The following is a 14,747-nucleotide window of genomic DNA, read 5'->3' on the forward strand; positions in this document are numbered from 1 at the left end:
CAAATCTTGATCTCTTTCTGCCTCTCTAGATCCCCCTGGCAGTTCCAAAGGGAAAAGTCACATGACACTGCAGCAGTACTAGCAAAGGACAGCTGCCATATTCCATCCCTGTCTTGGCTACATTTCAGTGGTGGGTGAGAATTTCCTACTGTTAGAATGCAGCATACTTTAGGATCTGTCAGGAAGATGGAAGACACCAGATAAATGTTGGTGCTTTAAATAATCTCTGGTTTCAGAGTAACAGCCGTGTTAGTCTGTATTCGCAAAAAGAAAAGGAGTACTTGTGGCACCTTAGAGACTAACCAATTTATTTGAGCATGAGCTTTCGTGAGCTACAGCTCACTTCATCAGATGCATACCGTGGAAACTGCAGCAGACTTTATATATACACAGGTATTGTTTCATATTCTCTGTGTATATATAAAGTCTGCTGCAATTTCCACGGTATGCATCTGATGAAGTGAACTGTAGCTCACGAAAGCTCATGCTCAAATAAATTGGTTAGTCTCTAAGGTGCCACAAGTACTCCTTTTCTTTTTAAATAATCTCTGCATCTGCAAACTCTCAGACAAGGACACCCTCCCCTCTGACTCTCCCCATCTCTCCTGTGTTCAGATATTCTCCTCCACACTTGATAACTGGCTGTATGTTACAGGGGTGAAGCTATAGACTCAGTCAGGAAGATTGTTGACTCCTTTTCTGGTTTTGCTCTTGGATGCTTTGGTTTGTTAGCTCTACACTGCCAGAGTGGGGAAGGCTAATATTGGACCATTCTGATAGTCTCGCTACTCTGCAAACAGAAAAGGAGGACTTGTGACTCCTTAGAGACTAACAAATTTATTTGAGCATATCGTGAATATGATTTATTCTAACAATTCTAACTATGCTTAGAGACTAACAAATTTATTTGAGCATATAACTTCACTACCTTTCTTGGAAGACTGAACCATATGCTGACTGTATTGCAGTCTCAGTGGCGCATCAGCAGTGCCATGGAAATGTTTCCAGTTTTCTCAGAATCTGTGGAACACATTGGATAGCCAGGGATACTTTAAAAAAATACAGTCAAAACATAAATGGAAATACACAGTTGTTTAATAAATTAGTTTTAAATTTGTTAGTAGTTTTTTATATATTGATTCATTGTCACTCAGGCTTCTCTTTGAGTACATTTGAACAAATTTTCCTACTGAGATATCTTTCTTTGCTTTCCTTGAGATCTTCCTGCCTAGATATTTCACTTCCTTCTGTTTCCCCATCCCCTCCCTGTAGAAATTGTCTTCCTTCACTTCCCTATCTGCAATTGTGTAACTGCATTTTGGAGATTGCTAGATGAACAATCTACAGTCAGCTGTGAAGTTCTCGAGACCGGGAGGCACTGTGGGGATTTCAGTGTTTATTGGCATCTGTCTAGCATTGCCTGATATGGATCCTGTAGTTCAGTGATGCTCAGACTTCAGGCGAACAGTGAAGAGAACATTATAGGGAGCTCTTTGGAAATAAAGCAGAGCAAAGGAACTATTGGAAGGAGCTGCATGTATCAGGAGAACAATTACTCATCATTTGAGTGCTGGTAGCTAAATAGGGGTGTTTGTGCAAATTCTGCTGCAGGCATCAACATTAGCAGGTGTTACTGACACCCAGTCTGTGTCTATAAAATTAACTCGGGTTCAGAGAGACTCATCTGTGTTAGGAAATAAAAGCCAGTTTCATGCTCCCAGAAAGGGAGAGAGGCAGAGAGTGAAAATGGGTGAAAGGAGCCCAGTGAAGTCAATGCACGATAGAAGTGAGGAGGGTGCTGTACAAACACAAGGTCAGTGAGGTGATTAGATCTGTCTGTGGAGAAGTTTAAAATCAAGCAGGGAATTTTGGAACTGGATCCTGAAATGCACATAGACCAGGTGAGATGGGTTCCATCTCCATGGCCCCACACTCTGCCCCTTTTCCCCCTGTAGTTCCCAGGAGAACCCTGCGGTTCGGAAAATCTGTCTTTCCAGTAGAGTGTATTAGCAATAAATGTCTTAATAGTATGGTGTACTTGACCATACCCGCTTACTTACACCACTGGTCTGAAGCAAGCACACACTGACACACAACACAGAGCACACAGAGGAGCCTCAGGCCCAATTTCCTAAAGTTGTGTAAAAAGCCGCAAGGCAGGTTTCCCTATCTTGAACAACCTCATCCTGGGCCAGTGAACAGGAGGGGGGCTACATATGCAAGTTCCAGTTCTGCTTGGCTTAGGGCAATTCTTTTCCCCTAAATTTTCTGACTTCCAAGATGTAGCTGTCCTTGAGATCCATCCCATCTTCCATTCATTGTAGGCTTTATGCTTTCTCTTAACAACCTGTTTGAAATAGTTGTTCATCCAGTTTGGTTTGCAACCCTTCCCTATGAATTTTTCCCCTTGCTTGGGATGCTGGTTTCAGAGAACTTCCGCCACTTTGATTTAAAGTAATTCCAAGCGTCCTGCAAATTTATATCCAGAGTTCTTCAGTTCAGTACACTTCCCTAACTGCTTCCCTTAATCCATCCTTTTAGTTTAAATTGTATTAACTCATAATCACTCAAACCAAGTGTGACATTCCCCAGGACACAAGCTGCACTGTTGAATTACTGTGTCCCCTTAACTCTCCAGCCCAGGGTGCTTTTTATACTGCTTTGCTGGTGAACATCAAACCCCTCCAGGCTCTGCTCACACACAGCCACTAGCCTGCAAAGTCATACCCCGCTAAATACATGAATGCTCTCCCAGCCACTCATGGACTACATACAGGGCAACACCCACAAATTCCCTAGCCCCAGCCTTACACCCAGAAACGTGTGTCTTGTACTGTCCAGTGGCCTACTGGACTATACAAGCTCATAGTTTGTCATTCCATCAAAGGGTAATGATTATGCACCAGCCCTTGCTAACCTGAGTAGAGATTCCCCAGCTCATCAATTAAAACACACTGGTTTAGACAAAACAATAAAACAACTTTATTTACTAGAGAAAAATAGATTTTAAGTGATTTACAAGTGGTAAGGCATAAAGGTCAGAATTGGTTACAAAAGAAAAAAAAAGAGATAAAATTGCACTCTAATTCCTAAGCTTTACCAAGTTAAATAAGATTTGAAAGCAAAAAGGTATCTCTCACTCAAAAACTTTCAGCAGTCCATACTCCCTTGAAAGCCTTCCAGTTAGGTCCACTCCCCCCAGTTCAATGATGTCTTTTTGTCTTTCAAACAATCTTGCTGCCATGAGTGGAGATGTGGGAGGAGAAGTAATCTGTGTGTTGTGTGTTGTTCATTCTTATACCCCAGCCCCTTGTGCTGTAAAAATTCTTGCTGGATCATGGGGTCAGGCAGTTCCATGGTGTACGTGAGCTGCCAACTGTCCTTCAGGTGAATTGTAAATTTCTTCCTTACAACTCCCCTGCTGGTAAATCTGCCACTACTGCAGCAGCAGCTGGTGCCCCAGACCCTTTTAAATCACTGCCGGAGCCCTAGGCGGTGGGGGCCAGACAGTGTAGATGGGCTGGCTGGTGGAGGCTGACCCCCAAGCCCCGCCCCTTCCTCCTGAGGTCCTGCCCCTTCTGGGGGCCAGAGCCGGCCCCCGTACCGGTAAGAATTTATTCATAGATTCATAGATATTTAGGTCAGAAGGGACCATTATGATCATCTAGTCTGACCTCCTGCACAACGCAGGCCACAGAATTTCACCCACCACTCCTACAAAAAAAACCTCACACCTATATCTGTGCTATTGAAGTCCTCAAATTGTAGTTTAAAGACCTCAAGGAGCAGAGAATCCTCCAGCAAGTGACCCATGCCCCATGCTACAGAGGAAGGCGAAAAACCTCCAGGGCCTCTTCCAATCTGCCCTGGAGGAAAATTCCTTCCCGACCCCAAATATGGCGATCAGCTAAACCCTGAGCATATGGGCAAGATTCATCAGCCAGATACTACAGAAAATTCTTTCCCAGAAAATTCTTTCCCAGGTAACTTGGATCTTACCCCATCTAAAACCCATCACAGGCCATTGGGCCTATTTACCATGAATATTTAATTACCAAAACCATGTTATCCCATCATACCATCTCCTCCATAAACTTATCGAGTTTAATCTTAAAGCAAGATAGATCTTTTGCCCCCACTACTTCCCTCGGAAGGCTATTCCAAAACTTCACTCCTCTGATGGTTAGAAACCTTCGTCTAATTTCTAATCTAAATTTCCTAGTGGCCAGTTTATATCCATTTGTTCTTGTGTCCACATTGGTACTGAGTTTAAATAATTCCTCTCCCTCTCTGGTATTTATCCCTCTGATATATTTATAGAGAGCAATCATATCTCCCCTCAGCCTTCTTTTAGTTAGGCTAAACAAGCCAAGCTCCCTGAGTCTCCTTTCATAAGACAAGTTTTCCATTCCTCGGATCATCCTAGTAGCCCTTCTCTGTACCTGTTCCAGTTTGAATTCATCCTTCTTAAACATGGGAGACCAGAACTGCACACAGTACTCCAGGTGAGGTCTCACCAGTGCCTTATATAACGGTACTAAAACCTCCTTATCCCTACTGGAAATACCTCTCCTGATGCATCCCAAGACGACATTAGCTTTTTTCACAGCCATATCACATTGGCAGCTCATAGTCATCCTATGATCAACCAATACTCCAAGGTCCTTTTCCTCCTCTGTTACTTCTAGTTGATGCGTCCCTAGCTTATAACTAAAATTCTTGTTATTAATCCCTAAATGCATGACCTTACACTTCTCACTATTAAATTTCATCCTATTCCTATTACTCCAGTTTACAAGGTCATCCAGATCCTCCTGTAGGGTATCCCTGTCCTTCTCTAAATTAGCAATACCTCCCAGCTTTGTATCATCTGCAAACTTTAGTAGCACACTCCCACTTTTTGTTCCCAGGTCAGTAATAAAAAGATTAAATAAGATTGGTCCCAAAACCGATCCCTGAGGAACTCCACTGGTAACCTCCCTCCAACTTGACAGTTCACCTTTCAGTAGGACCCGTTGTAGTCTCCCCTTTAACCAATTCCCTATCCACCTTTCAATATTCCTATTGATGCCCATCTTATCCAATTTAACTAATAATTCCCCATGTGGCACCGTATCAAACGCCTTACTAAAATCTAAGTAAATTAGATCCACTGCGTTTCCTTTATCTAAAAAATCTGTTACTTTCTCAAAGAAGGAGATCAGGTTGGTTTGGCACGATCTACCTTTTGTAAAACCATGTTGTATTTTGTCCCATTTACCATTGACTTCAATGTCCTTAACTACCTTCTCCTTCAAAATTTTTTCCAAGACCTTGCATACTACAGATGTCAAACTAACAGGCCTATAATTACTTGGATCACTTTTTTTCCCTTTCTTAAAAATAGGAACTATGTTAGCAATCCTCCAATCATACGGTACAACCCCTGAGTTTACAGATTCATTAAAAATTCTTGCTAATGGGCTTGCAATTTCTTGTGCCAATTCTTTTAATATTCTTGGATGAAGATTATCTGGGCCCCCCGATTTAGTCCCATTAAGCTGTTTGAGTTTCGCTTCTACCTCAGATATGGTGATGTCTACCTCCATATCCTCATTCCCATTTATCATGCTACCATTATCCCTAAGATCCTCTTTAGTCTTATTAAAGACTGAGGCAAAGTATTTGTTTAGATATTGGGCCATGCCTAGATTATCCTTGACCTCCACTCCATCCTCAGTTTTTAGCGGTCCCACTTCTTTCTTTGTTTTCTTCCTATTTATATGACTATAGAACCTTTTACTATTGGTTTTAATTCCCTTTGCAAGGTCCAACTCTACTTGACTTTTAGCCTGTCTCACTTTATCCCTACATAAATTTAATATTACTTTCACCCCTGACCCCAGCTAGGAGGGCTCGGAATAGCCTGCAATGGCAGGAGGAAGACCGTCACACCAAGGCAGTTTGGAGAGGTCTGAGGTCCAGCCAGGCTGGGAGTGGTGATTGATCTGGGACTCAGCTCTGGGGAGGAGGGCTGGGAACTCCCTACCAAAGCAAAGAGAGATACTGAACAAGGGTTGGGGCCTGCAGGGCCAATGTGTACCCAGAGGACTGAGTAAATAGAACCAGAATGGGAAGGTTTTAAATTACCTTAGGGCTAAGGGTGTAGATTTTGTTTAAGAAGCCCCTAAGCAGGGGAGCCAGAGCCATGTGCCCAATTCAGTCCTTGTTCTCCCTGCTCAGATGATCATTTAGGCCTGTCACTCTGAAGTCACCCCTGTATTTATGTCACACTGGCACATCGCCTCACATCTGATCTGTCTCTCTGCTAAGAATCCATATCACTGCTCTCAAGAGCAGGGGGAGGAACATGCAGAGGCCCTTTTGGCATAGCTGCTGCATTTGTGCGTGTAGGAGCCTGGAGACAAACCACAAACTGATCCCGTCTATTTTAGGAGGAATCAGCCCTACAGAGCAGAGCGGTGTAAAACCCAATGCAAGGGAGTGTCCCTGCTCAGTGAGGCAGAGATGGGGATGCACATACTTTGGTACATGGCCATTTGTCTCAGGGTAGTAAGTAAATCATTGGCTGAGACGTGAATCTCCATCCCTGTGTTTACAGTACATGGTTCTGGATGTTTTTCACAGAGCCATGTGTTTCACTGTTTCTCTATCATGTGTTTTATCTCTTTTTCTTCACAGGATGCTGAGGTGCTGAAGTAAGAATTGTGAACTCCTTGAGCACTATAATACCATTAACATGGAGTCACGCTTGGGCACTCCAGTTTTATCTTGACAACCAGTCAAGCCTGCCTTTGTGGTAGATGGTCCCTTACACCAAAAATCACAACAATATTCAGGTTACTCCCAGTCCCAAAAGACCAGTCACTTAAACCAGACCAATTGCACTTTAGATTTTATACTGAAGACAACACTTGTAGCCAATCTTATATTCACTAACCAAAGATTTATTAACTAAGAAATGAAAGTTATTTACAAGATTAAAGCAGGTAAACATACATGCACAAATGAGTTACAGTCTTAGGTTCCAAAAGGTAATAGAAGCTGCTGTATTATGCAAACATTCTGTGTCCTTTAGCACTAACTCAAGCTAAGCAGCTTGGAGATCCCTTGGTTATGCTTAGAAATATTGCCCTCTCCAAATTCCAGGAAGCACAGTGAAAACAATTCCTTCTCTAAATGGATTTTTATTCCCTTCCCACATCATTCAAGCTGTGATGGGATGAGTGCTTGTGCACGCCCCCTCTTCATGAGCAAGAGGGAAGCAGTCAACAAAGTCTTTTGTTCACTGATGTTCCACAAAGGTTTGTCAGGTCCTGTAGGCTTTCTTTTGTTGGAGAGGAGTTTCACCTCTTGTGGTAAACTAATATTTCACACTTGGTAATGCTTCTTTCCTGAGTGTATGGGTGTGGCAAACTGCCGGCACTACTATGATGGGTCTCGCGCTTTCTCTTCTTGGGTGGGGGTTCAGAGCACAGTTTCTTGCCCCTGAACTGGGGTATTAACCTGCCCCACTAGTGTCCTAGAGGAGGGGAGTGAAGAGGGAGGGATCCGGGTCCGTCCTCTACTCCGGGTCCCAGCCCAGGGGCCCTAGAGATGGCGGTAAACCACTAGAACTGGTGGTTCCTTCCCCTGGGTTACTTCCCTCTCCTGGTCTTCAGCTTGTGGGGCTTCCTGCCCTACCTCTGCACAAACCAGGTGCCCCTTTACCTAGGGTCTTAGTCTTCTTAGCCCACCACAGCACTTCTCCAAACTGTCCTCTGCTTCCCTCCAAACTGCTCTCTACTCCAACACAAATCCACTCTGCTTCAACTCCTCCAAACTGCTCTCCGCTCCGACACCAATCCACTCTGCCTCAACTCCTCCTTTTGTCTGATTGAAGCAGGGGTTTTTTATCATGTGACTGGCTTCAGGTGCTTTAATTGGCTTCAGGTGCTTGAATTAATTTATAGCAAACTTTCTTCCCTCTGCAGGGAATAAGGCTCCCTTCTAACACTCTCCTGCTTGTCGGGCACTCTCAGGAGGGGAATAATCGGTGACACTGGGCGTGACACTAGGTAACTCGAGGGGGTGGAAGACCATGAGTGTCGAGGAAGCCCCTCGGCTCTGGGCCCAGGCTAGCCTGAACACTTCTCCCTCCTGAAGGCTGCTGTGTTATACCTTGTGTTTGCTTTGGTTTGTTGAATAGTTTTGCTTTATCCTTTTTGGTGATTCTTTGTAAGTGTTACACAAATAAAATTCTTTCAGCTTCAAAAAAAAAAAAAACACTCTCCTGCTTGTCGGGCACTCTCAGGAGAGGAATAATCGGTGACACTGGGCGTGGCACTAGGTAACTCGAGGGGGTGGAAGACCATGAGTGTCGAGGAAGCCCCCCCCGCTCTGGGCCCAGGCTAGCCTGAACACTTCTCCCTCCTGAAGGCTGCTGTGTTATACCTTGTGTTTGCTTTTGTTTTGTTGCATAGTTTTTCTTTATCCTTTCTGGTGATTCTTTGTAAGTGTTACACAAATAAAATTCTTTTTTGCTTCAAAAAAAAAAAAAACTCTCCTGCTGCCCTCTGGCCATGCTGTATCACAAGGGGCTTAGAGTTTTAGAAACAATTTTATACTTAGAGAGCACGTAAATATTATCTTACAACATGGGATACAGATATTATCATCTGGAGTACTGTGTCCAGTTTTGGGCCCCACACTACAAGAAGGATGTGGATAAATTGGAGAGAGTCCAGCGAAGGGCAACAAAAATGATTAGGGGTCTGGAACACGACTTATGAGGAGAGGCTGAGGGAACTGGGATTGTTTAGTCTGTAGAAGAGAAGAATGAGGGGGGATTTGATAGCTGCTTTCAACTACCTGAGAGGTGGTTCCAGAGAGGATGGTTCTAGACTATTCTCAGTGGTAGAAGAGGACAGGACAAGGAGTAATGGTCTCAAGTTGCAGTGGGGGAGGTTTAGGTTGGATATTAGGAAAAACTTTCACTAGGAGGGTGGTGAAACACTGGAATGCGTTACCTAGGGAGGTGGTAGAATCTCCTTCCTTAGAAGTTTTTAAGGTCAGGCTTGACAAAGCCCTGGCTGGGATGATTTAATTGGGGACTGGTCCTTCTGTGAGCAGGGGGTTGGACTAGGTGACCTCCTGAGGTCCCTTCCAACCCTGATATTCTATGATTATAAGTAAGATTAATACATGCAGCATCATACAAGCCCCATTTCAAAAAGTCTAAACACTAAACACATCCTTATAAATCTAATACCTATTTTAGCAATGCTAATGCACAGGTGAGCCAGATTGGTTTCCAGCTATGCATTTGTAAGTATTCACTGAGGCCTATGGGTGTTGGCTTGAGCTGGAACCTGGTCTGCCAGCATCACAGTGAAGACCTCATAGAAGGATTGGTTGTAGGGGACAACCTTTGCGTGACATCATGTACCCCATGTAAAACCCTGTATACCATATTCACCACTTGTATATGATTATATTATATTTTATACAAAGTATGCCTTGTGAGATATCATATGAAAACTCAATCCGATGAACATCACTGTACTATTATTATGTGTGTAACAACACTACATATGAAACTGTGAGATTTTACTTGTATTGTTACTAAAATGGTTCCGGGGAACACCCACAGACTAGCTCTTCAGAGACAACAAAAGGACAGAGCACAGATGTTGAGAAACTATTAACTGCTTAATCAGAGATTTACCAGCACGGGAGCTGTAAGCAAGAAATTTACAATTCACCTGAAGGACAGTTGGCAGCTCACGTACACCATGGAACTGTTTGACCCCATGATCCGGCAAGAATTTTTCCAGCAAAAGGGGCTGGAGTATAAGAACGAACAACACACAACTCACAAAAGGCACTGTGGCAGCACTTTAATGTCATTGACCCTTTTGCCTCCCCTATCGTCGGCCGTGCCGATAAGATCCCTACCAGCAGGGCCGCCGACAGGGAAGGGGCTGCATACAGGACACTACCGACTTCTTAACGGTACGCCATACCGGCCCACTTTCACCCCTGCCTGGGGCAACTCCCCATATTTCAGAGTTTTCCCTGCAGCAGCCTTTCCTCAGTCTCTGCCACAACTTTCCTGAGCACCCCCATTCCCTGCAGTGTCCTTCTGCTCTTTACAGGGAAATCATCCGATCTCCTTGGTTGTGGCTCATTCAGTAGCCAGGTGTGACTAGCTCCAGTCTCTCCAGCCCTTCAGAAGCAAGCGACCCTGTTACATTGCTCTTGGCATTATTTATTTCCTGGAATATAGCAAAGCTGTTCCAATGGTATGTCCCTGTGGTAGTGTTTGGAGGAGCTGCTGATGGCTGTGATGCAAGGCAGGCACATACTGGGGCAAAGATCTTTGGGGGCAGACAGACTGAGAAAGGTTTACAGAACCTTTCACCTCTAGGTCACTAATTTCTACCTGCACCCATGTCAGTTGTCACTTACATCATTACAGTCTGTCAGACTGTGTGAAACCATTTGCTGGCTTTCAGCCCAGTTCCAGATGGGACAGGTGTCCATAAAGTGGAGTCCTTTTCACTAGTTGGCCAAAGACTGAATGTCCCATAGACTGAATTTACTCCTACTGTCACTGCTAATGAACACTTACCAGATTTCATCTCTAAGCACTTTCCAAAGGTAGGTGAGCATCATTTGTTCTGTTTTACAAGGGGAATCAGAGGCACAAGGAGGGTAAGTGACCTGCCCAAGGTCATAGGGCAAGTGAGTGGTAGATGTGTCCATTGGACTACACTGAATCCCTGGCAGATGACACTCTCCCTTGTAGCTGTGGTGCCCTCAGAGCAGCGACTAAGCAGAACATTCATGTGAGGGTATGTGTGTGGGGAAAGGAAGCTTGCACTGCTCTGCCTCTGGCTAACTAAAGGGCTTGGCTTCCATGACTGGTGACTAGGTACCCCTCACTGTTGTTGAGTGCTAAGTGACATCTCTTTCTCCCGTCACACCATTTCTGTGTGTGGCTGGGCCCGAGGTGTGTGGGTTGTGAGGGACATGGGGTGAACAGCACTGGTGGGTTATTGCACAAATGTGAGGCACAAAGTTCTCATTTTGCTTTAGTAGCTGTACAGAAATACACTGCAGTGTCTTCAACCATCCCTATGCTGAGGTTGTCAGTGTTGCTGTCTATATCAAGTAGTATCAGGTTTTGAACTGTTCTTCTAGTTCTCCTGCATTCCCACCTATGGAAGTGGCTACAAACTGAAGCTGCCCTTCTGCACTTTTCTCCTGATACCACCGGACAGTATAGTAGGAGCTGTCACTTGGGATTCTTGCTTTGCTCCCATTCTGGGTGGCTATAAACTTCTCCTTCTGCATCACCATCACCCCACTACAAAGACATGCAAAGGAGAGTGGAGGGGACAGGGTGAATGAGGGCCATAGAGGATGGAACAGACTCACCTGGTCTATGTGCATTTCAGGATCCAGTTCCAAAACTCCTTCTTTCATTTTAAAAGCCTCCATGGATTGGTCTAATCACCTCACTGACCTTATGTTTGTACTGCTCTCTCCTCACTTCTATCAGTGGCCTGACCTCTGTCTCTTCACACAACCTTACCACAGTCGGTACATAAGCCCACTTATGATGGTGACAAACTTGAGTACTTCCTCCTCTGCAAGTTGATAAGAAGAAGACTAAAGGAGGACTTTGAGAAGTACCAAAATTAAAGGCTCTTAAAGATGGCTGAAGATCACAGAAGCCTCAAAAAATGAAAAAGGAAATTGATGCTGTACAGGTCAACAATAATGACACTGAAGAACAATGCTGGAAAAGCAATAATTGACAGAACAGGGATGGAAGCCGTCTACAAAGATTGCTACACAGAACTGTTTGTGTCTCAGATAAATGTGCCAGTACCAACACTTCAACAGACCAATGAGCGTGTACTCCTAGTCCTTGTCAGCAAAGTTTGACATGCATTTTACCAAATGAAGGAAGGAAAAGTCCCAGGAAAAGATGGACTGATAACTGAAATGATAAGAGCTGGATGGCAAGACCTCTGGGAAACCTTTGCTCAGAGGTTTAGCCATTATTTGGAAATGCAGAAGATACCATCTAGCTGGAAGAAGCCCAACACCATTTTGCTGTACAAGAAGGGCTATCATGAAGATCCAAAGAAGTATTGTCCAATATGCCTGTTCTCACACGTCTACAAGCTGTTCACCAAAATAATAACAAACTGACTCTCACAGAGTGTGGACGAGCAGCAGCCAAGAGAGCAGGCAGGTTTTCAAAGGAATTTCAGCACAATGGACAATGTTTTCACTATAAACTAGCTATTTCCTTTATGCATTGCCTTCGTCGACTATGGAAAAGCATTTGACAGCGTAGAGATCGATGCCATGTTGAAAGCTCTTGCAAAGCAGGGCATTGACACAAACTACATCAAACTACTAAAGGCAGCAAATTCAACCTGCACTACAGACATAACTCTGTTTGATACTCCCCTTTGCATCCCAGTTAAAAAAGGTGTGAAACAAGGAGACACAGTTTTATCAAAACTTTTCACAGCCTGCCTCGAGATGGTAATGAGGCAGATGAATTGTAGGGATGGAATCAGCATCAAAGAATAGCAATTAAACCATCTCAAATTTGTGGACAATATTGTACTGATTGCCAAAAATACTATCAAATTACAGAAAATGCTGCAAGAACTCGACACAAAAACAGCCAAGTCGGACTGAAAATGAACTGGCTCCAAAACGAAATTTATGCTGTCTGATGCCTTGCCAAAAGCCCAGATAACAGTCGAGGGAGAACAAATGGATGAAGTCAAGCAATACATCTATTTGGGCCAAAAAAATTAACATTTGCCACAATCAGGAAGGTGAACTCTCACAGAGAAAGAAAGCTGGTTGGTGTGCATTCAATTCTATCAAGGATGTCTTCCAAGGAAAAATCAAATGCAACACACGCCAACCTCTTCAACTCAACAGCACTGCTGGCAACGTTGTATGGCAGCAAAACATGGGTGCTGATGAAGCTAGAGGAGCAGCAACTGTCTGTCATGGAGAGGGCGATGGAAAGAAGAATTCTGGGGATTTCAATCCGCAACCAAGTCCCTAATGAAGTGATCAGACAGGAGAGTGGCATGCAGGTTGTCGTTGTTGAAAGCAGGTATAGTAAAATGTGGTGTGCTGGGCATATAGCAAGGCTCACTGACAATCAATGGACTGCCAGCTGTCGCTGAGTGGTACCCACAGGAACTGAAACAACCACTCAGCTGACCTCCAAAGAGATGGGAAGATTTCATCATGAAAAGACATGGGATGGTCGCACATGGAGAAGGAAGGCAAGGGTAAGATGTGTAGTGATCAGCGCAATCTAGATGAGGGTTGAGGGACCGATTGATCAAGGTGATAATAATTAAAATTTACAGATAGGCAAAGTGAGAAAAATGCTGCTTGAGAATATATTAGAGTTTGATTTAGGATATTTACACTGTATGTTTTGACATGTGATCTTGACAATTTGTGTTTTAATGAGTAGAAAGCATTAATGTTTGAATCTCAACATCAACTCTCATTAAAATATTATTGTCTGACCCCGCCATAATTTTCCACAACTGTAAAAATTTAAATCAGTAAAAATCGTTAAATATGCTTTAAAATAAACATCAATATTATCCATCAAAATTATATTAAAATCAAATTTTTCCAAGACTATATAAATGCCAATTTGAAACTGACCTAAAATTCTCCTGCAAGAGAAGACACTAGAACAAAGAGAATGCAGAATGGGATATACCCTTCCATCTCTACTCTAATAAGGAATTTTAGTGTTCTTGAGAGTTGCTGGATATACAGCCCTTGGAGTTGAATTTTTCCAGTTCACAAAGTCCAGTCTAATTTCAATATGAGTGATTTTTTTTTACTTTAGATTAAAAAAAAACAATAACAAAGAAAGAATAAATATAATTTCACTCTCCTGATTCGGATCTCTGTAGGAGACCCCAAAGAGTTGATTGGAGAAGCACAGTCTCAAAATGAGGAAAGTTAGAACGCAGGCCAGAAGGAAGAGGAGTGATTCACTTGAGCATTTATAAAGATACTCTAAGGAGTTATCAAGGCAGACTGATCTGAAGGGATATTTGGCTGATTTCAAACCAGTATAAGGTAAGGCTTCAGCCACAAGGAGCAAAACTTATCCAAGTCAAAGAAGTTGAACTTACACCAAGGGTGAGTTTGGTCCAATGTACACAAATAGCTTCCTCCTTCCCAGTTCCCCCAACACCTTTTCTACTGGAGCAGTTCTTTAGTGCAGGAGACACCCAATACAAAATAAGAGCCTCACTGAAACAGAGCAGTTTTCCATCTCGTCCAGCATCCTGTTCCTGTGCCAATGCCTCTTGTTTCAGTGGGAAGGGAATAAAGCCTCCCAAATGGATCAAACTGGACAATATTATACTTTCCTTTCCCAACTGCCTCAGCACCTACCCTGCCTGATGATGAGCATGGACCTTGCAGCATGAGATTGGATGGCTCAGGTAATTTTTATCATGGCTACTGTCGATACAGAACCTTTTCTTTTTTAATAAAACCTTCTCATCCTTTTCTGTTTGTTTAGATTTAAAAAGTGCTCATAGGGAACCCCTTGCAGAGGTACAAATTTACAACGTTACACAATTAATCCAAAACATAGGATGAGCTCATCTTGGACCAGCCATCCATCTGGACAATGAAGTTGTGCTCCTAACTCGCTTTAGGGGCTTATGAATATTCCTCCG

The 14,747-nt window shown here is 43.4% G+C and overlaps 1 protein-coding gene across 1 annotated transcript in view; it reads right to left on the minus strand.

The window, feature by feature from the left end:
* The window catches only part of LOC144267525 (T cell receptor beta chain MC.7.G5-like), a 167,545-nt gene that overhangs the window by 131,122 nt on the left and 21,676 nt on the right, over nucleotides 1–14,747 (minus strand). The window lies entirely within an intron of this gene.

This window comes from Eretmochelys imbricata, chromosome 1, assembly GCF_965152235.1.
Source record: "Eretmochelys imbricata isolate rEreImb1 chromosome 1, rEreImb1.hap1, whole genome shotgun sequence".
Lineage (NCBI taxonomy): Eukaryota > Metazoa > Chordata > Testudines > Cheloniidae > Eretmochelys > Eretmochelys imbricata.